Here is a 20,622-nt window from a genome sequence, read left to right as displayed (position 1 = left end):
CCCAGTTTGGCTCTATGTATTTCTCTAATCTTTTGAGCAAGAAATAAGAGGAAATTTTGGTGAAAGATACCTTGGAAAAGACTTAATTTTCGAATCTGGCAGGAAAAAAAAAATAATGTGAACAAAGACCCAGAACCTTAATCTCCTGATCTCCTGTTTCCAGACTTGGTACTCTTTTCAATAGACACAGCCATTTCCCAGTGCTTAAGCAAACAGAGAAACTTAATAAAAGTAGTTCATTATTGCTGGACCTAATTTTTGATGTCCTCCCCATCCCTGCCCCTTTTTAGAAGCCATGGAATCTATTTTATAAACATCTATTATTAAAATATATTATGTGTGTGTATATATATATATGTATAGTATTTTATATACATAGACACATGTATATTTAAATGGTCTATATGCTGGGAAGTTTCTGACTTGAAAAAAATGTTAAAAAAGAGAGACATGGGGGACGCCTGGGTGGCTCAGTGGGTTAAGCGTCCAACTTCAGCTTAGGTCATGATCTCCTGGTTTGTGAGTTCGAGCCCCACGCCGGGCTCTGTGCGGATAGCTCAGAGCCTGGAGCCTGCTTCGGATTCTGTGTCTCGCTCTCTCTCTGCCCCTGCCCTGCTCACGCTCTGTCTCTCTCTGTCTCAAAAATAAATAAAACATTAAAAAAAAATTTTTTTTAAGAGAGACATGGATGGAACTAGAGGGTATTATGCTAAGCGAAATTAGTCAGAGAAAGATAAATATCATAGGACTTTACTCATAGGAGATCTTTAAGATACAAAACAGATGAACACAAGGGAAGGGAAGCAAAAATAATATAAAAACAGGGAGGGGGACAAAAACATAAGAGACTCTTAAATATGGAGAACAAACAAAGGGTTGCTGGAGGGGTTGTGGGAGGAGGGTGGGCTAAATGGGTAAGGGGCACTAAGGAATCTACTCCTGGAATCATTGTTGCACTATATGCTAACTAACTTGGATGTAAATTTAACAAATAAATTAGAAGTTTTAAAAAAGAAACAAAGAGACATGGAAAAAGCATCTAGGCAAAAGGTTAAGGGCAGGGGGGAAATAGAAGGGAAAAGAAAGAAGGTGTTTTCACAATGGAACCTGAAGATTATAAAGAAAGCTCAGGATGCTCGAGAAGGGAAGGTTAGCCTGGACTGGGAGGGGAGGCAGTGGATCTACCAAGAACATCTCCTTTTCCTGAGTATCAGCAAGGTCTATTTAGAAATAACCAAAAAAGGAAAAAAGAAGAAAACAAAAAGAGACATGTGAAAAGAAAAGGCCAATGAATAGATAAAATTATCATTATAGTTCAAAAAAGGAAAAGTAAGAATCTACTGTGTAAGAATGAAAACAGAACTGTAACCTCAGATAGAGAAGAGAATTAAAGAATGAATTGTTATGCATGACTCTTTGGCAATAAAGTGTAGAGGGAGGAGGTAATTCCTTTCCAATTATAAACGACCAAATTTTGAAAATATATAACCAATAATCACCTAAAGAATTGGAAAGCAGATTTTAAAATTCACCATTCAAAAGATAATAAGAACAAGTAGTTTCACAGCTGAATAGCTGATAATTTTGTCGGAGTTTCTGTTATTTAAAAAATTCCAGCTTTTAAAAAGATATAAAAAACTCCCTGATCAATTTATGAAACTTGATCAACTTTACTACCAAAACCAGATAATACTGCAGTGAAAAAATATATACATATATATAGACCAATTTCCACTTAAGAATAAAGGTGCAAAATTGTAAACCAAATAATATTAAAATTGAATCTTTGATATTATAATGAAACTAAAGTTCCATGTAATAGATCCAGATAATGGATTAATTTTGTCTTCTAATTTTCTCTTTATTAACTTGGTAGAATGTGGATAAACCCCAGTATATTCTAGGTTGAATCAGTAGAAGAGAAAGATGATAACAGTGCATGACCTGGCTTCCTCTAGGGTGTCCCCTGCAATTATATAGCAATAATAAAGCTTTCACCTATGATTCCGAAGTAATCTTTTAGTGAAGACTGTTCAGGAAAAAAGTCTTTGTTCATCCATACATTCATATATATAGTACTTGAAAGCATCAAATAAATGAGTGACTCTTGATGATGATAAGGCAACCAATAAAGGTTTATACAGGAAACCTGTAGTGTTAGCACATTGAACCTGTCATTATGCTGCTTTTTATCTTAGGGGGCTTAAGTTTCTTGTTCAAGCATCTGCTAGGGTGGATATTAGAAGAAAATAACCCAATTCAGTAATTCATCTCCACTACAAAACATTTCAGGAAAGTGATTGTATACAGAAATGAATTCTGTGAGAAAAGTTACCCATTTCTCTCATTTCACACTGGCTGGATATAGCCAGGCCTCCTAAATTAGTGTCTCAGTAAGACACATCATAGCTTCCCTTTAGAAGGTATCCAAGATACACTCAATTTGGGTCTCCTCGCTGAATAGTGAGTCAGCTAGAGAGATCAATGCCTAAAGAATTGTGGGTGCTCATAAACATTGGTTTAACTTAATTGGATCATTCAGACGGAAGATTATCCAGGCTTTCAAATCACTTTACTTCTCCTCTCCATATACTAACATGTGTACAACTGAAACCACTGATTTAAAAATCATTACGTAGTGCTGAGCTCTGTCTACTCTATTAGTTTAAATGAATGTACCTCACCTTTAGGACTATCTTCAGAAAAATAGTTAAACCTCAAGGTCCCCAATAATTTACATTACTAAACTAGATAACCACCCTAGAGACACTCTGACAGAAGTAATGCATTAATTACCTGAAGGGAGGTTTCCAAAACTTGCTGTTAGAACTAAGCATCCATGGACAACACTGATAGTGGTCCTTATTCACACGGTTTTACCCTTCAAACAGCCCTTTGTCTTTGATCAGCGCTAACTAGACCCAGGTCCAGCAGGAAATTGCATGGCACACCAGATTCACCGGGGCTTTAAGTTGCTACTCTTCTCCCTTCTCTACTGAAAGCTTGTCCTGAACCAAGCTTTACCCATGACAGGCCAGCAATAATAAATTTTGTTTGTGCTGTATTTCAGGCTTATTTTTCTGAGTCAGCATCTTCTCTCTGGCTTCATCATGTACAGAAAGATTCTACGGAGAAAAGTTAATTTAATGCATAAAGGCCTTCTATTTTAGGTTGTCAAACAAACAAGCAGTGCACATTTTAACATTGTCAACCACTTTACTTTTAAAAACCTGCTGGGGCGCCTGGGTGGCTCAGTCAGTTGAGCATCTGACTTGGGCTCAGGTCATGATCTCATGGTCTGTGAGTTCGAGCCCCGCGTCGGGCTCTATGCTGACAGCTCAGAGCCTGGAGCCTGTTTCAGATTCTGTGTCTCCCCCTCTCTCTGCCCCTCCCCCACTCATGCGCTGTCTCTCTCTCTCTGTCAAAAATAAATAAACATTAGAAAAAATACATAAAAAGCTGAGCATCTTTTTCATACAGTACTACAGCCTCTGGGTTTAGGGGCCTTACATATCAATCTTGTAGAAAGCATTCCTTGCATACATTAATACTTGCCAAATATGATTATGGTTCTGCTTCTAGTTTGCAAATACTCCCTTCATATCTAGTTCATCTGAAGTGGGATCAACTAGCAGGTGAAAGATGGGAATATCAGAAACCAAGCATGGACTTTCACTATCTGGGTAGTTATCAGGGATGTGAACTTAAATACACTGTCTTGATAAAGTCCAAGCTGTATGAATACTACTCCAAATCACATTAATGCAGAGCAGTAAGGTGACTGCACATAGATGGATACCTGGTAACTTATGCTTCACAACCAAGATAAATTCTGCAAAAGTGTATTCCAGCTAGAAGGGTCCATAGGAAGCACGTGTACCATTTGTTGTCTTATTGCTGGGGCAGGAGATGTCCGCTTAGCTATGAGCAAAGCATTCTGGGGAATAGAAGGCAGCTGTTTCTTTGGAGCAGTGTGTAGAGGATTAGTTATCACATCCCCTATTAATGTCTTGTCTTTACCATCAGACCATTTCCATACGGAGTTTGCAGACATGCTCCAGAAAGGGTTCATAACATGAACTTCAAACAAAGACATTCAGTGATCTGTGTCATCAAAGTCTCCTGTCCTCGGGATTCACTTTACTGCTCCCCATGCTTGGTTTCCTTTCTGCTAAACAGGGGCTAATGACTCTGGCCTTGAGAGACTGTCAGGACGAGGAGGTGAGATAATACAAATCACTCATACGAAAGCCCATTTTTAAATGCTTATTAAGTAGATGTTACCTTTATGGGTCTTAAAAATGTATAAAATCCCACCTTTCACTCTCTCTCACCAATTGTTGTTTACAGATCTTCTAACTCCCTTACAGATACCTTATTTTTCCAATGTCAGCATATTTGCTGCTACCACCTCTAATCTACATATAGTCTTTGTTTCATATTTTTACAAATTGGTTTCATTATCTTTGTGAAACTTCTCCCATTCTCACTGACTTATAAGGACTGGGCTACGAAAGACATCAGTAGCCAATCAAAAATGCTCTTCTTGGGGTGCTTGGGTGGCTGAGTCGGTTAAGTGTCCCGATCGCATGGCTCGTGGTTTGAGCCCCAGATTAAGCTCTGTGCTGACAGGTCGGAGCCTGGAGCCTGCTTCAGATTCTGTGTCTCCCTCTCTCTGCCCTTCCCCTACTTGTGCTCTGTCTCTCTCTCTCTCTCTCTCTCTCTCAAAATAAATAAAACATTAATTTTTTTTTTCAAATTGAAAAAAATGTTCTTCTTATTTAATCCACAAATGAACCAATCGGAACTTAGTGTGAGGGTAACACTTAGCTCTATAGCTCTGTTCTGCTCTGTTCATTCTGTCTGGAAGTACAGAGGATACTTGCCAATAGTACTTGCCACCAAATAGTGCTCTAGTGATGCAGTGTTTTTAGGCTCAGGGATATTCAGAAAACTACAGTTGTTTGGATAGCTCAACACTGCAGGGACAAAGTTTTATTTTGTTTATTTGTGTATAAATATTTTCATATGCATATCTACCTAAATGTGTATCTTCCTTGAGAAATATAAATGAAAAATAACTCACTCTCCTAAAAGCTAGCACTAGAGTTTTAATTCTTGGAAAGTTCACATTACAGTTTAATTCTTTGAGGTATGTTAATATACCAACACCCCATAAGGATGGGCATTTTGTCATATATTCAGAAATAAAAATCTATAACCTCAAATATATAGAGTGCTTTGCTAGAGTGACTGAACATTTCTGATTTGATATATATTTAAACATATTTTAGAATTAGGCCTGAAGTGTGTGCTTAACAAATTTCTGTCAGTTTAGCCATTAAATATGCATTCTCTCACAGCTTAGGTTTGCTACCATTCTAAATTATGATTTGAAGCTCATATTAAAAAACAACAACAATAGGATAATGATTTGGGCCATAATAATAATTATAATTTTATTCCCACAAAGTTTTTGTAATACTTCCCATTAGTGTGCCATTTAAGTCAATATTTTGTTTAAATAATGGTATACAAGTAAATGTGCTGACTATAGAAAATTAGCAAAAGACATAACTGTAAAAAAGATCACCTCTAATCTCACTACTCAGAGATCCCAATTGTTATGCAGGTAACTGTATATGTATGGAAACAGTAATTTCTTAAATTATAGCACTTCATATACTGCTCTAATGGTTTTTATTTCTCCTAAAAATATATTATGTAAGAATTTTATATACTTCTTATAATCCTTCTAAATACGATTTTCTTTTTAATGACCATCTAAGATTTTGCGAAATAAATGACAATTTAGACAATCTGTTGCTTTGAAATTTTTAAATAATAAAATCAAAATCCATTATGATGAAAAAGAGAGAACTTACTGCAGCCAGTTCTGGTCCTCAAGGACTTTCCCTTCAAACATGAAATGCAAGATCATATGAAAGTCAGAGCAAGAGAAGACCCAAAGCCAGCACCCAGCCTTAATTCTGTGTGTTGACACAAAACATTTTTGAAGGCCCGTGGACAGTGAGTCTCCCCAGATTGTCAAATGTGTAATAGAATCCAGACCACTGTGTAACCAGTAATGGCTTCTTTAGCCATAACTCAAAGACATCCCATTTATACTAGGGTCTTTTTTTCAGTAGTGAATAGATTGCATTTAAATTATAAACTTAGAAAGGAGAGGTAAAAGGATTACTGAGTATGAGAGATAAATGAGGAGAAGCAGTAAAGCCTATGGATTCAGAAGAATAAGTCCCCCAGTTCATCTGACATAAGAGATGGATTACAATGTCTCTGAAGTGGGGGGCAGTTTACTTAGGAATTTAGCAGTAATTTGCATTTAAGGAATCCATTAGTACCATCATATACACACCTCTATCATTGGATGACTAATAGGAATACATGGTATTTGCTTATGATTTTATAGATTCTAATAAAATATGACATTATCTTTTTGAGTCATTCTTATTCAGGGAAAACCTACTTTCCTAGGACTTGGCTGACGTAACCCACATCAACCATTAAATGGCATAATGATGCTGTATCTTTTGACATTGTCTTGTGTATCTTTCTCCCTGTGGCTCATTCTGTCCTAGAAAAAGTATCTCTAAGGAGCAGTGCTTGAATTAATCCCTGCATGCTGATCAACAGAAATTTTTCCTAGAAATAACTAAGTCTGTCAACTGCCCAGGTATTTAGCTCATGCAAAGATGTTCATACAGAAAATCAAGAGGTGAATTGTGCTCTTAAAAAACATTCAGACATTATGGTTTTCTTTGAAGGAACGAGGTTATTTGTGATATTTGCCCCTAGAAACCACCTTAGAAGACATAAATACAAATACATATTTTACATATTCTTCAGTTTAAAAAATTGGCATTACCTAACTTGTAGAGGAGAGATGGGGTGGCGGGGGAGGGGTGGAATGGAATTCAAGAAACAACAGACACCTATGTCAGAGGCATTCAGCTCTGGACTCAACCCAAATCAGAAGCATCCAGTGACTACTCCTCTCTGCCTTTTTCTTTCAGTTAATCACATTGTTTTCTGGCGTAAAGCTGGAAATAGAACAGTGTTTGTTCCCTGCTTTTGTCTGATGATAATTTCGTTGCTGTTGTTTCATATTCCTAAAATTTGGACTCTTATTTACAAATAGGATTTTAGGAATGATGATGTAATTTCCACATAGCATGGCTCTCAGAAAATTGAGATACCATATTATGGCTACTATGAGAAAGAAAGTTAAAAACGAGCCAGTAAGTATTTGAGGAACACAATGCGTTTCATCCATTCTAAGACATTCATTTTTTCCAGGATGTCTTGCAATTAATTTATCTTTAAATTATCAGACTGTGAATGCTTAAAAGTTTTAGTAACATTTAAAAAAAATTATTTTGCTTATTATTTTCCTCTTATCATATACACAAAACGTGGTAACATCTTAAAATGGGATGAAATACAATGTTGTGTTTTCAATTTGTAGTAGAAAAACATAAAATTACTCATTGGGGAGTACTTGTAACTGGTATTCTAATACATCAACATAGATTCTCTCTCAAACTCCACTAGACAGAGGAAAACACATTCTCTTGGAAAGATCGTTCACAAAAAAATTCAAAATCTCATCCTCATTCTGTTTAGAAAGTCACTTTCTAAAATCTAACTAATGGGACATTGGGCCAGGGTGGATTAATGAATTCCATAGATAATCCCTCAAAACTCAATTTATTCACTGAATTCACTTCTTTCTCTACTAAACATGTTCCCAAAGATTGATGGGTAACCAGATTAATTAATTTGTTACATATCCTTACCCTTCTTTTCTTAGAGTCAACAATGAATAAAATCCAAAGTCAGAAAGAAGTAGCACAAAGATAATCCCTAATCTGAAGAACTACTTCTAAATAACAGAGGGCCTACTATGCTTTAAGTCTTTCTATAGAATTCAAATATTAGACTCAAATATGGATGTCTTACATGTATTTATATTTATGGGTGTATACACACAGTAAGCACACACATATTTAATTGCATAGCTCTATGTATTTACAAGGCTTTGGCCATAATGTTCTAAAACCACTTAAGAAAGCAAAAATGAACATACTGAAATTTCTTCCTGGGCTAGTAGAGATGAGGGGAAAAGTTATTGGGGTTTGCAAATTTATTCTAAAGAATTTTTTTAAATACCCACTGACCTACATTAATTGAAAGAAAACCAGTCAACTACAATTGTAATTGTTATCCTGTCAGGTATTTATTAATAGACAGACGGCTGTCATCTTTGTTAAAATGCTCGAAGTTGACAGAATTTCATTTACATAAATGGGTGGAAAATCCTTTTCTTACTTGTCCAACAAACTGGAGACAAAGTGCCTGCCAATGTTTTAATTTCTTTTTCATGTTCTGGTTAGAGAGTGAGAAGAATGCTTTCACTCCACAGTGTCATGAATATGATAATCTATGGAAATCACGGAAAGCAGGTACTTAAGTTAAGCATATACTGTACTATGGGAATCCCTGATGAATTCAAGTCTATTCTGTTTAGAGAAGATGTTGTTGCCTGTGAAGTGACAGACTGCCAGATGTTCATGAAGTAGCACAGTAATGGGCTCAGATCTTAGCATCTTTCCCCAACCCCCACAGATGACAGCATTTACTTCAGGCTACAGAATGGCCTTGCCTTCATTCTTTAAGAACTAGTGTTTACGCTTACTTCTCAACTATCAAATCTTCATTTTCTTAATTTTACTTATTTCAACATGTGAAACATAAAATTATATAACTATGTGAGCAATCCTTACTGTATAGGGTGTATGTAGTCTAAATGTGAAATAAGCAAATTCTCTATCATGTAAAACATGCTTAATCCATTGACTTCCCTTATAAAAGCTGGGGGAGAAATGGTTTCCTGGAGGGAGGGGGAATGTTTTCTCTAGCATATTAAGCACATAGCAAATGTGCTAAAGCATATGTAAGTTCATAATAGAAAACTATAGCACATCGTGAGGATTTCTGTAATAATGATGTTGATGATAAGGACTAACATTTAATAAGTGCCTACTGTTTACCAAGCTCTGGCTTCATTTTATATACTTTATATAAATTATATAATCCTTACTACAACCCTATGAAATGTTATTCACATTTTATGAATGAGGCAACTGAGACCTTATAAAGATAAAACGAAATTTGACCAGGTCAAAAACCTAGTAAATAATGGAACTAAGATTGAAAGCCAACGTCAAAGACTGAACTCTTTATCCTAAATATTTTGCTTCTCATACATCCATTCATTTGAGAATGTACAGCAGGCCAGATATTGTTCAAAGTTCTCGGGAAACATCAGTGAACAAAACTTATGAACATCCTATTCTGGTAGCTCATATCTTCTAGAAAGGATGGAGATACAAAATAAATGAATAAAGAATATGATGATTATCAAAGGGGAGATACACAGAGTATGATTTGGAGGACCTACTTTCCATATAAAGGCCCTAAGACTTATTGGGAACAGCAAAAACACCAGTATGGTTGCAGTGTAGTAAATTAAGAGGAGAGTGGCAAAAAATAAAATTAAAGGGGTAGGCAGCAGCCACATAAGCCTGTAGTCATTGCAAAGCTTTTAGGTTTTATTTTAAGTAAATTGGGAAATCATTTGGAGAATTTTAAGTAGAGGAAAGACATGTTCTCATTTCTATTTAAGATAATTGCTCTGGCTACTGTATGGAGAGTACATTATAGCAAGTCAAAAGAGAAAGTAGTCAGATCAGTTAGGAGTATTCCTGGTGAAAGACAGTGGAGCCTTAGACTAGAGCCATATCAATGGAGATGGTGGGAAGTGGAGAGATTTAAGTCGTATGTTGAGGGTGGAGCGTAGTTTTGCTGAAGGATTGGATCTAGAGGTGAAGATAAGGGGGAAAATGAATCCAGAATAGCCCTAGATTTCTGGCCTGAGCAAATGGGTCAGCAGTCATTCCATTAACTAAAATAGGGAAGACTGGGGAAAGAATACTTGGAGTGAAATAACAAGGGATCTACTTAAGACATATTAAGTTTGAGATTGCTTTTAAACAATTAATTAAATGTGTTAATTAAGTCACTGGATGTAAGAGTCAGGAGCTCAGGATAAAGAACAGAACTGGAGCTATAAATTTGAAAGCCATAGCTTAAATGATATTTAAAGTCATAAGACAAGATCAAATCATTTGCAAAGGGTATCCTGACAGAGGGAAAGAAAGAGTGTCTACGACTGAATCTTGGATATTCCAACCTATAGGTTTCAGAGAGAAAGATTTACCCGGTAAGGGAGACATAGAAGTGGTGTAGGAGAAAGAGTAGGATAGTATTTTTTTTTTAATTTTTTTTTCAACGTTTATTTATTTTTGGGACAGAGAGAGACAGAGCATGAACGGGGGAGGGGCAGAGTGAGAGGGAGACACAGAATCGGAAACAGGCTCCAGGCTCTGAGCCATCAGCCCAGAGCCCGACGCGGGGCTCGAACTCACGGACCGCGAGATCGTGACCTGGCTGAAGTCGGACGCTTAACCGACTGCGCCACCCAGGCGCCCCAGTAGGATAGTATTTTAAGAAGGAGGGAAGGGTCCAGGTTGAATGCTACTGAGAGATACAGTAAAATGAGCACAAAAGTGTGGCCATATGATTTGCAAACTAAAGGTTGTTGGCCCCATCACCACAGCGTTTGTGTGGCTGGGAAAAGAGGACAGATTTCCAGAAAGAATAACTGAGGAGTGAATGGGAGGTAAGGGTGGAAGAACAGACACTATTATCAGTACCTAAGAGAGATTGGAAGGGAAATAGGTAAATGAAAATGCCTGGAAGTGGCTGCAGAGACGAAGAGTTCTTTTATTTGTTTTGTGTATTTGTTTTTAGGATGAGCGGGATTGGAGTATGTTTGTGTGTTAACAGAAATAATAAGAAAATGAGAGTGAATCATGGGATGGTCAGAGATGAAAATTAAAGAATGATCAGATATATGCAAGACAGAGCCCTCAGTGGCTCCTTTGAAAGAACCAGGACACTTCCCATCATAACAGAAGAAAAGATGGATGACAGCACAGATGAGGGGGATTTATAAAATTTAGAATAGAAAAATTACTTCAGTATTTTAAACTGATAATGTGAGGCAAGAGCCTCAACTGAGAATGAAAAGGAGTGGCAGTTTAGATTTTAGGAGCAAGAAGAAGATATAAAAATGTCGCTCGGTAAAGTGAGAAAGCTGAAGAGTGACAGCAGTAACATAGCAAGGCTTGTTGGCACTATTGAGTGCTCACTTGAGGTTATAGTTACGAAGTTGGGGCGGGGAGCAGTCATATTCTGCAGCCACCTTCAGTTTTCAAGTGTAAGTATGGAACGACTGAATGATTGGGTTAAATATGGGCAAAGATTTAGCCTGATAAGTGCAAGAAAAGGTTAGAGGTTGTCATCTGGGAGGATTTGACCTTAAATGGTCAGATATATATGTATCAATGAGAATTGTGATAAATGTTGAATATGTTTATAGAATTATTTCTTTATGTTTAGTCCCATTACTTTATAAACTACTGTGAACTCCCTGAGGATAGGGATCATATCTGTTTTGCCCCCTATTATGTCTTCAATGCTTACCACGTAGAATGAGTCTTTCTTAAGAACACATTTTATTAGATCTTTTCCTTGGTATCTTCTCTTAAAGTACCAAAAGACACATGGTAATTTTAGGTGAAACAGCAGCCAAACAGCTCAGAAAGGACATGGCCACTCAATATAGAGGAGAAGGTGCTAGGCCTGGAGGTGACAGGTCTAGGTTTGAGTTTGCTCTGCCATTAACTGTTACATGGCACTGGGCCTTGTGTGCTTGCCACATCTGTGGGCCTCAGATTTCATCAATATTATAATAATTCTGTTATTGTGGAAATTAAATTACATAATATGCAAAAATAATTTCTAAAAGTGTAAGTACAAAACTACGTTATTTAGTTTTAGAGTTTGGTCCTGATGCCTCTCAGGACATATGATATTCAGCAACTGGTTGATGTTTGATGACGCTCAGAAAACTATGTACCGATTATTCTGCTCCAAGCCTAATGGCTGGTTTCTTTGACTACTGTTTTCATTTTGTATTAGCCATTGCCAAACAGGAGGCTTATCTCTGTAATAGGCTATGGCAGTCAAGAGCAGGAGGGTCTAAAGACCGGTAGCATAGACGACCGGCCCTAGGGCCTACATAAAGCCCATAAAGCCCAAGTGAATTATTGATTCCCAAAGCTTAACATTTGATCTAATGCAGTAATTGCCTAAGTTCACACTTGTTCAACAAATGATATTTTTAATAAAATGATATTTTTTTAAGATCTATAACCTATAAATTTTTTGGTTGTTTGATTTTTTGGTTTTTGTTTGATTTGGTTGTTTGATTTTTATGAATAGGAGAGTGAAATAGTTGGTTGTTATTGTTTTCTTGGTAGAAAACTTTAAACAAAGAACCAAGAAAATACAAAGAAATTATTTGTGTTGTGCTCTAAACCTTCGAATATAAGCTAATTGTTGAGACCGTACCTTAAAATACCTTACTACTACAAATGCTATTAGGCAGTAGGATGTTGTTAAAATTTAAAGTCACTGTTATTATCGGGATTTGGTTTATGTAATATTATGGATGAGGCCAAATATTACTTGTTTGGTCATTAAGCATTAGATGAATCTCATTCTTGCCAAGCATTGTGCATAGAGATAAAGTTTCTTTTTTTATTTTTTTAGTATTTATTTATTTATTTTGAGAGAAAGAGAGCATGCGAGCAGAGGAGGGACAGAGAGAGAGAGAAAGAGAGAGAGAGAGAGAGAGAGAGAGAGAGAGAATCCCAAGGTTTCACTCTTAGCACAGAGCCCGATGTGGGGCTCGATCTTACAACTGTGAGATAGTGACTTGAACCAAAATCAAGAGTCAGACACTTAACCAGCTGAGCCACCCAGATGCCCCTAGAGAGAACCTTTCTGAACATTTTATATGAAAAGTGTCAGCATTAAGCTGTGACCCCAATGAGGTTAGCAGAAATTTCTTGTCAGTGTAGCTTTTTGGTTGATGTTAATACCTCATTCATTCATCAAATATTTAATTAAGGCCAACTGTATGCAAAGAACTAAGGGGATGATAAAACAGGTTCAAAAAGTATCCTGTCCTCAGAATGTTTATGATATACTCAGAAAAATAAAAGAATGCATAAGTAATGCTAATATAGTTTAGAAAGTAAAAGAAGAAACAGAGAGGAAAATCCAAAATTTGTGAGGCAGTGACTGCCTTCAGTAGCGACCTAGGTACAGATATGAATTTTATCTTATGGATGTTTGCTAGTGTTTCCATGTGAGCATGCAGAAGCTATTGTTTATGGAGCACTTTGCCACAAATATAAAAGATTCTTTCCCATGTTAAATACTCCCTACTAGTATGGTAATTAATTATCTTATAAAATTCTTTCTTTTCAACTAAAAACTTGTACTTTTCTTTTCTCTCCAATATAAATCTCCTGCTTAGCATTGAAACCCTAAAACTTGACTTTTAAAATGATCATCATTTTTTCCAATGTGTCCTGTACAGTAACTCCAAATAGGGTTTTTGATTGGATCAAAATGTGATATTTTATGCCCTATGCCACACTTTCAGGTAAAAAGGCTTAAAGCAGTCATCCCGGTGTTTCTGTGTAGGAAAATCTCAAGTATCATATTGAATAAATATGGAAAAGACTGATTAATCTCCTACTCTTGCTCCAAATAGAGCCTGAATCCTGAATACATTTTTCATATTTATAGCAGGCCCATTTTCCTCATCACCCTACTTTTCTGTTTTCCTTTGCTTTCATCCCATTGTATGAAGTAATTTTTATTCCATTTTCCCTCATTGACTTTTGCCCTTGACATTTTATGCAATATTTAGCCATGAAAGCAGTAGCATTTTGAAGGCGAATTTCCAAGGCAAATTATTTCATCCAAGTCTTCCTAAGGCATTGGAAGGACTATAGCTTAGGAAGTCTTTCTTCATGTGAGGCTAGTATTCTGTGTCATTTTTATAATGCAGAATACTCATTTTATCTTTATATTGTAAGGATGTAAAATAACCGTACATAAATACAAATTATGTTCACTATAATAAAGTAACACTTAGGTTCTGTATTGCTTTGTAGTTTTCAAAATAGTAAAAGTTGTATTTTAATAATCTATTAGTGCCTTCCTATTTCAAACAGTTGTTACGAAGAGCAAGTAGGCAGAATGGTCATTGCTGTCCCCATTGTACACAGATGAAAACTGAGGCCCACATAGGGAAGTGACTTGTCTCAGAGACCAAGTGTGTTCATCTCTGCACCCAAAGACCAGTGATCATTCTGTATATTGCAGTACTTTAGTAGAAAGATTCATTTTCTTCCAACATCCTGTAACTTTCCACACCAAATAATACCATACATGTGCTTATGTTTTATTCTTACTGACTTGGCACTTTGGTGTCTGACCTCACTAATCTCCACTTCTAATATGCATGTGGTTGATTTTGTATAGATAGTGTCTTCAGTGACTTGTAACCAAACCAAATTCTGTAAAGATAATTACAGTGAAGCATTGGTTGTGATCTGTATAGACTCCTCAATTTATGCAGATTATAATAGCCTTCATTTAACAAATATTTTATTTATTTTAATTGTCTATACATTTATTATTATTTCACAATGAGAAGTAGCCAAGATATTTGTGGTTGTACCTTCCACCAGTAAAGCCTGAAACAGTTCATGAACTCACCCAACCTTGGAAGTTTGAAAACATTATTCATATTTTACAGCTTAAAAGGACTCAGCATGTTCTATAAATAGGAGGGAAAGAGTTATAATTTGTGACTCAGTCCAATATTTCATCCACAGAATGTGGATGCGATGCCACCTGGTCATAAACCCTGAGGATTTCTAACTGTGAATTTGAAAACAAAACAAAACATATCACTGGAAGGAACCTTATAAGTTATCTGGTCCAACCCCATCGTTTTACAGATGAGGAAACTGAGGCTCAGAGGAATCATAGCTCCCACAGGTCACAAAACGAGCGGATATTCGAGGTAGGATCAGAGCTCCACCTTCTAACTCTAAAGTGCTATTTCCAGTATTACCTCCCCCAGAAAGATGCCTCCCATGGGGCATTACTTCTGGAGAATGAAGTATATTAAATTCACATTTGGCTGCTAATCATTTTCTCAGCAGCTCTATGGTATTTCATTAACTGCCGCATGTAACACTCTGGCCTTTCACCTGTATTAACTTGAGCTCATTAAACTTGAGGCCAATAATAAACAGGACTGAACTAACACAGATATTTTGCATGGTATGTGTTCAGCATTTTTTTTAAATGGTGTCTACCGTGTGAAACATTTTTCCCTTCATGGTTTATGGAATGGGAAAAAACAGGAAGCACAGATTTCAAGGAATGGATTATATGTATAGTATGCCTCCTTATATCAATCAAAGATATATTAAATACTCATTTTATACAAAGCTTTGTAAGGATTATAAAGAAACGTGAGTGACAGCACAGCAGAGGGTCTAGGCATCTGGCCGACAGAGATTTGAATCCTGGCTCTGCCATTTTTTTTTTCTCAGTTTATTTATTTTTAGAGAGAGAAACTGGGAGAACGGCAGAGGGAGAGAGCTCACACTTAGCATGGAGCCCAACGCAGGGCTCTATTCCACGACCCTGAGATCATGACCAAAGCCAAAAATCCAGGGTTGTTCAACTGAACGAGCCACCCAGGCACTGCCATTTATTAATAGTGAGAATTGAAACAAGTTGCTTAGCCTTTCTGTAACTGTCTTCTCATCTGTAAAATGGGACAAGAACAATGCCCACTCCACAGGGTTGCAATATAGAACAGATAATATACTCATCTGCTTTGCAAAGGGCCTGGTGTATAGCAATGCTCAATAAATGTGCTGATTTTGATGAAGATAGTGATGGCAATGCAAGTCCTTCCTTCATAGAACTTCTGATCACCTCTCATTACAGCTGTTGTTGAGGAAGTTGATTTTCCCCAAGGTTTCTCCCCACTTCATTTCTACAGAATACAAGCAAGCATCCTGCAGAGTGACTATTTAACCCTTGCCCAGTTTCCCACCAACATTATTTCATGTTCATTTTGACTGAGAAGTAACTCTTTTGCAGCTCACAGCTTATGCAGCCACCAGTTAACACAAGTCCTTATGTGATTTTGAAAGTGTTTGAGATTCTGACTGAGCAAGGGATGGTGAGAGAGGAGGGGTCATTTGCGGAAAGAAGAGCTGCAAAGAGGTAGAGAGAGAGAGGTCTGTTAGAGAAGTGTTCTGTGTCATAAAGAATGACAGCTGGGTGGTTTCGGGCAGAAGTCACTGTCAGAGTAGGGATGAAGCAGTCAGAGGGCATTGTGGGAGTGAAGATCGGTGTTGGACTCTTGGGGTCGGGGTTCATGGTCATTATTTGTTCTTTATTTTCCAGAGTGCCATAGACTCTTAAAACAAAACAAAACAAAAAAATTGTAGTTCATCTATTCACTTTCTGGCTTCTACCAGAATCCCATCTCTCAACCTTCTGGATCATTATCTTCTTTCTACCACAAGTACCTTCCCGTAAACCACCATAGGGATCTACATTCTGCTACCATAGGGATCTACACATATTGTAAAGATCCGGTGTTTCCCTACACCCTAAAGAACAAAAATCCAAACTGCTGTGCCCAGAATTCAGAGCCCTCCATAGATTTCCCTGCTGTAGCACTCTCAACAATAGCCAAATTGTGGAAAGAGCCTAAATGTCCATCAACTGATGAATGGATAAAGAAATTGTGGTTTATATACACAATGGAGTACTACGTGGCAACGAGAAAGAATGAAATATGGCCCTTTGTAGCAACGTGGATGGAACTGGAGAGTGTGATGCTAAGTGAAATAAGCCATACAGAGAAAGACAGATACCATATGTTTTCACTCTTATGTGCATCCTGAGAAACTTAACAGAAACCCATGGGGGAGGGGAAGGAAAAAAAAAAAAAAAAAAGAGGTTAGAGTGGGAGAGAGCCAAAGCATAAGAGACTGTTAAAAGCTGAGAACAAACTGAGGGTTGATGGGGGGTGGGAGGGAGGGGAGGGTGGGTGATGGGTATTGAGGAGGGCACCTTTGGGGATGAGCACTGGGTGTTGTATGGAAACCAATTTGACAATAAATTTCATATATTGAAAAAAAAAATTTCCCAGCTGTATCCACTGCTACTCCCCCAGTCACATGCCATATTTTAGCTTTATAAGAATGAGTTCATCCTGTGTTTTTTTTTAAACTTTCATGCCTTTACTCATCCATTCGTTTATCTTTCTCATCTCTTTCCAGCACCACATACTATTTCTTCCTTTTATAATCTTTCATCACAGTTTAAATTCCTCCTTCACTAGAAAGTCTTCCTTAATCTCTTAGCTGGAATTAATTGCTCATTTGGATCAGGGTTACATCAAACTGTTTGCGCATCTGTTTCTCTACTTATTGTATTCTCCCTTAAAACTACCTAGAGAACCCAGATGTAAGCTGAAATCACTCAGTCCCGTCCTTCTGGAAATTGCTACAAAATCCCTGGAGATTATGTTCTCTAGGTCACTTCCGGCTATAAATTTCCCCTCTCATGGAATTCTGCATCTCCCTCAATCTTACTTCTTGTTGGTTCCTATTCTTTGAGCTATATGCCAACCCAACCATGAAACTCAAGCCTATTTTGCTGATTTTCTTCCAAATTTCTCTCTAAGTCATATAAGTATGTAGGAGACTTATTTAAGTTTTAAGGGTCGGAGAGGAGGATTTCAATTGCAGCAACACAGACAGCTTGACATTGAATATTAGCTCTTCCTCTTTATAAAAGTCCTCCAGCCCTCATACCATCAGGCTCTGCTTCCTTTCTGTCCCTCCCTCTTCCTTCTCTTTTTCTCTTTCCCCCACCCTCTCCCCGATCTCTCTTCTACCCCTGCTTCAGAATTCTGCATTCCTCCTGCATATTAGTTTGGCCATCTCTTTGTTTTTGTTTCTCCTAAATCATGCCACAGGGCATAATCTCCCAAGCTCCAAGCTAAAGGTACTATTTTAAAAGTTACCGCTTTGCGGTGCCCGGTGGCTCAGTCAATGAAGCAGCTAAGTGTCCAACTTCGGCTCAGGTCATGATCTTGCAGTTTGTGGGTTTGAGTCCCACATCAGGCTCTCTGCTAACAGCTCAGAGCCTGGAGCCTGCTTCAGATTCTGTGTCTCCCTCTCTCTCTCTGCCCCTCCCCTGCTTCCTCTCTGTCCGTCTCTCTCTCAAAAATGAATAAACATTAAAAAAAAATTAACTTACCACTTTAAACAGTGAAGTTTGTTTCTTTAGAGGAAGCTGATAGGCATCATTTAAATATTTCAGCAGAAAATAATAATTTTCTCACCTCACTTTCAAAGACCATGAGTCAGTCTTCCTCTCAAGGCCATAAACTGCTTTTAAAAAGAAGCACCTCCTACTTGTCTCTGTGGCCCCAGCACCTGCACTCTGTGGCCAAAAGCAGGTCTTACCTCCTTCTTCCTTTGTTAGCATTCCATTAATGTTAGATTTTCTTCTCTTGATTGACATTCTCCCTAACATACATTCTGATGTTATCTCCTCACAACAAAATGTGCTCTGCTTCCCCTTCACAGCGGAAACTCCTCACTCTCCTGTATCTTACTAAACAGAGAGCACAGGGTTAGCAGTCGGCTGGCTCTCCAAGACCTCTTCCAAAGTGGGACCCTTCTCCCTCTGGTGTTTCTCCCACCTGGAGGGTTCTCTTCCCCCTTCCTGACCCTCACACCTCCATCTTCACCATTTGCCAACCTATCCTTCAAAACTTAGCTCAGATGTCACCTCTTCTAGAAAAGCTCTGACCCATCAGCCTGGGTTAGGTACACACTGTCATTGCACATCTAGCATCCTGTGTCCCCTCTGCCTCAGCCCTTGTCTCAGGGTACTGTGATTGTTATTAACTATAGGTTCTTTAAGGTCACAGATTGTCTTTTATAAATACCTTTCAAGGTCTGGCTGGCACTTTATAAATGTCTTTGAATTTATGAATCACAGCTGTTGAATAAGTAAGGTATGTTTTACTTCATATAATTTTAATATTAAATGGACCTATTTATATAATTTCTTTCTGAAAGTAATTGTTTCAGGTTGTCTGACATTTTAAATAACCAGCAGAATTGTTAAAATACATTCAAGATATTCATTTATTGATTGGTTAAGTTTCAAAACATATTGTACACCTATTATGTGCTGGATCAAAAACTAACTCTCTAGGACCTCAAGCGGGGATGATGGAGGCATAGGCTAATAGCGATAAGGCAGAAAATGCAGCAGGTGCAGAAGTTAAAGAATGCCCAGAGTATTCTGGAGCACTGTGAGGGGCCCCTAACACTGTTGGGAAGGGAGTCAGTTAAGGAGATACTTAGATGCTATGAAACCCAAGCTGAGGCTACAATGCCAAATAGTCCTGTACCCGATGAAAAAGACTGGCAGGGGCTTCCCCAGCAGAGGGGATGTATGAGCCAACATGGAAATACAGAGCATGGTACGCAATGCAATATAAGCAGTTAAGGCTTATGGGAATAAATTGGCAGGCATGCACTTTGCAAATGTTATTCCATCTAATGCTTATACCAACATCGTGTGTTAGATACTGTCATTCTCATTTCATTGATAAGGAAAGTTAGTAGCAGAATGGTTAAGTAATTGGCTCATAGTCACACAGCTAGTAAGTGTAAAACTGTGATTTTAATGCAAATTTGACTTCTAAACCAGTTCCCTAACCACTATGCAAATGCTGGCTTTCTTCTTTTGCTAAGAAGCATGAACTATTATTGCTTTTGACTGATTCAGACATCAGATAGTTTATCAAAAGTTGCACTCTTGGGGCGCCTGGGTGGCGCAGTCGGTTAAGCGTCCGACTTCAGCCAGGTCATGATCTCGCGGTCCGTGAGTTCGAGCCCCGCGTCGGGCTCTGGGCTGATGGCTCAGAGCCTGGAGCCTGTTTCCGATTCTGTGTCTCCCTCTCTCTGCCCCTCCCCCGTTCATGCTCTGTCTCTCTGTTCCAAAAATAAATAAACGTTGAAAAAAAAAAAAATTAAAAAAAAAAAAAAAGTTGCACTCTTAAATTTATCAGATCAAACTAATAGTTATACTTCATTAATTTCATATGCTTTGCATGTCCAACTCCAGTGTCCCCGTTTACACCATTGGGCACCATGTAGTATTATGATAATATGTAGATGGTCCTTTTCTCTTTGCCTGCTTATTGTTTTCCACTGTCCACATTTGATAATATCATGAAAAAATGTTTACTGTTATATCAGCGATTAAGTATTACATGCCAGTTACTCATGGGAAAAATCTGAGTTTCTGACTTTAAGCCATGCTAAAACAAATTTTGAAATAGAAATCAGGGTCAAATGTAAGCAATTGCTTACTCTTGTAATTGAGAGAAGGGAAGAAGAAAAGTAGCTGAATTCAGACAGAACAAAACAGAGACCTCTCACCTAGTCTCCCATCTTGCATCATGCTGAGCTCACAGTGGTTGAAATT

General features: G+C 37.7%; 1 protein-coding gene and 1 pseudogene across 1 annotated transcript in view; one reads left to right on the top strand and one right to left on the bottom strand.

Annotated features, from left to right (window-relative positions):
* Positions 1–20,622, top strand: part of DPYD (dihydropyrimidine dehydrogenase) — an 852,446-nt gene that overhangs the window by 798,958 nt on the left and 32,866 nt on the right. The gene's annotated exons all lie outside the window — the stretch shown is intronic.
* On the bottom strand, positions 1,690–4,487 carry LOC123598292 (annotated as a pseudogene).

The sequence above is a fragment of the Leopardus geoffroyi genome, chromosome C1, assembly GCF_018350155.1.
Source record: "Leopardus geoffroyi isolate Oge1 chromosome C1, O.geoffroyi_Oge1_pat1.0, whole genome shotgun sequence".
Classification (NCBI taxonomy): Eukaryota; Metazoa; Chordata; class Mammalia; order Carnivora; family Felidae; genus Leopardus; species Leopardus geoffroyi.
The sequence above is the reverse complement of the archived record's forward strand: the minus strand, read 5'-3'. Positions and strand labels throughout refer to the sequence as shown.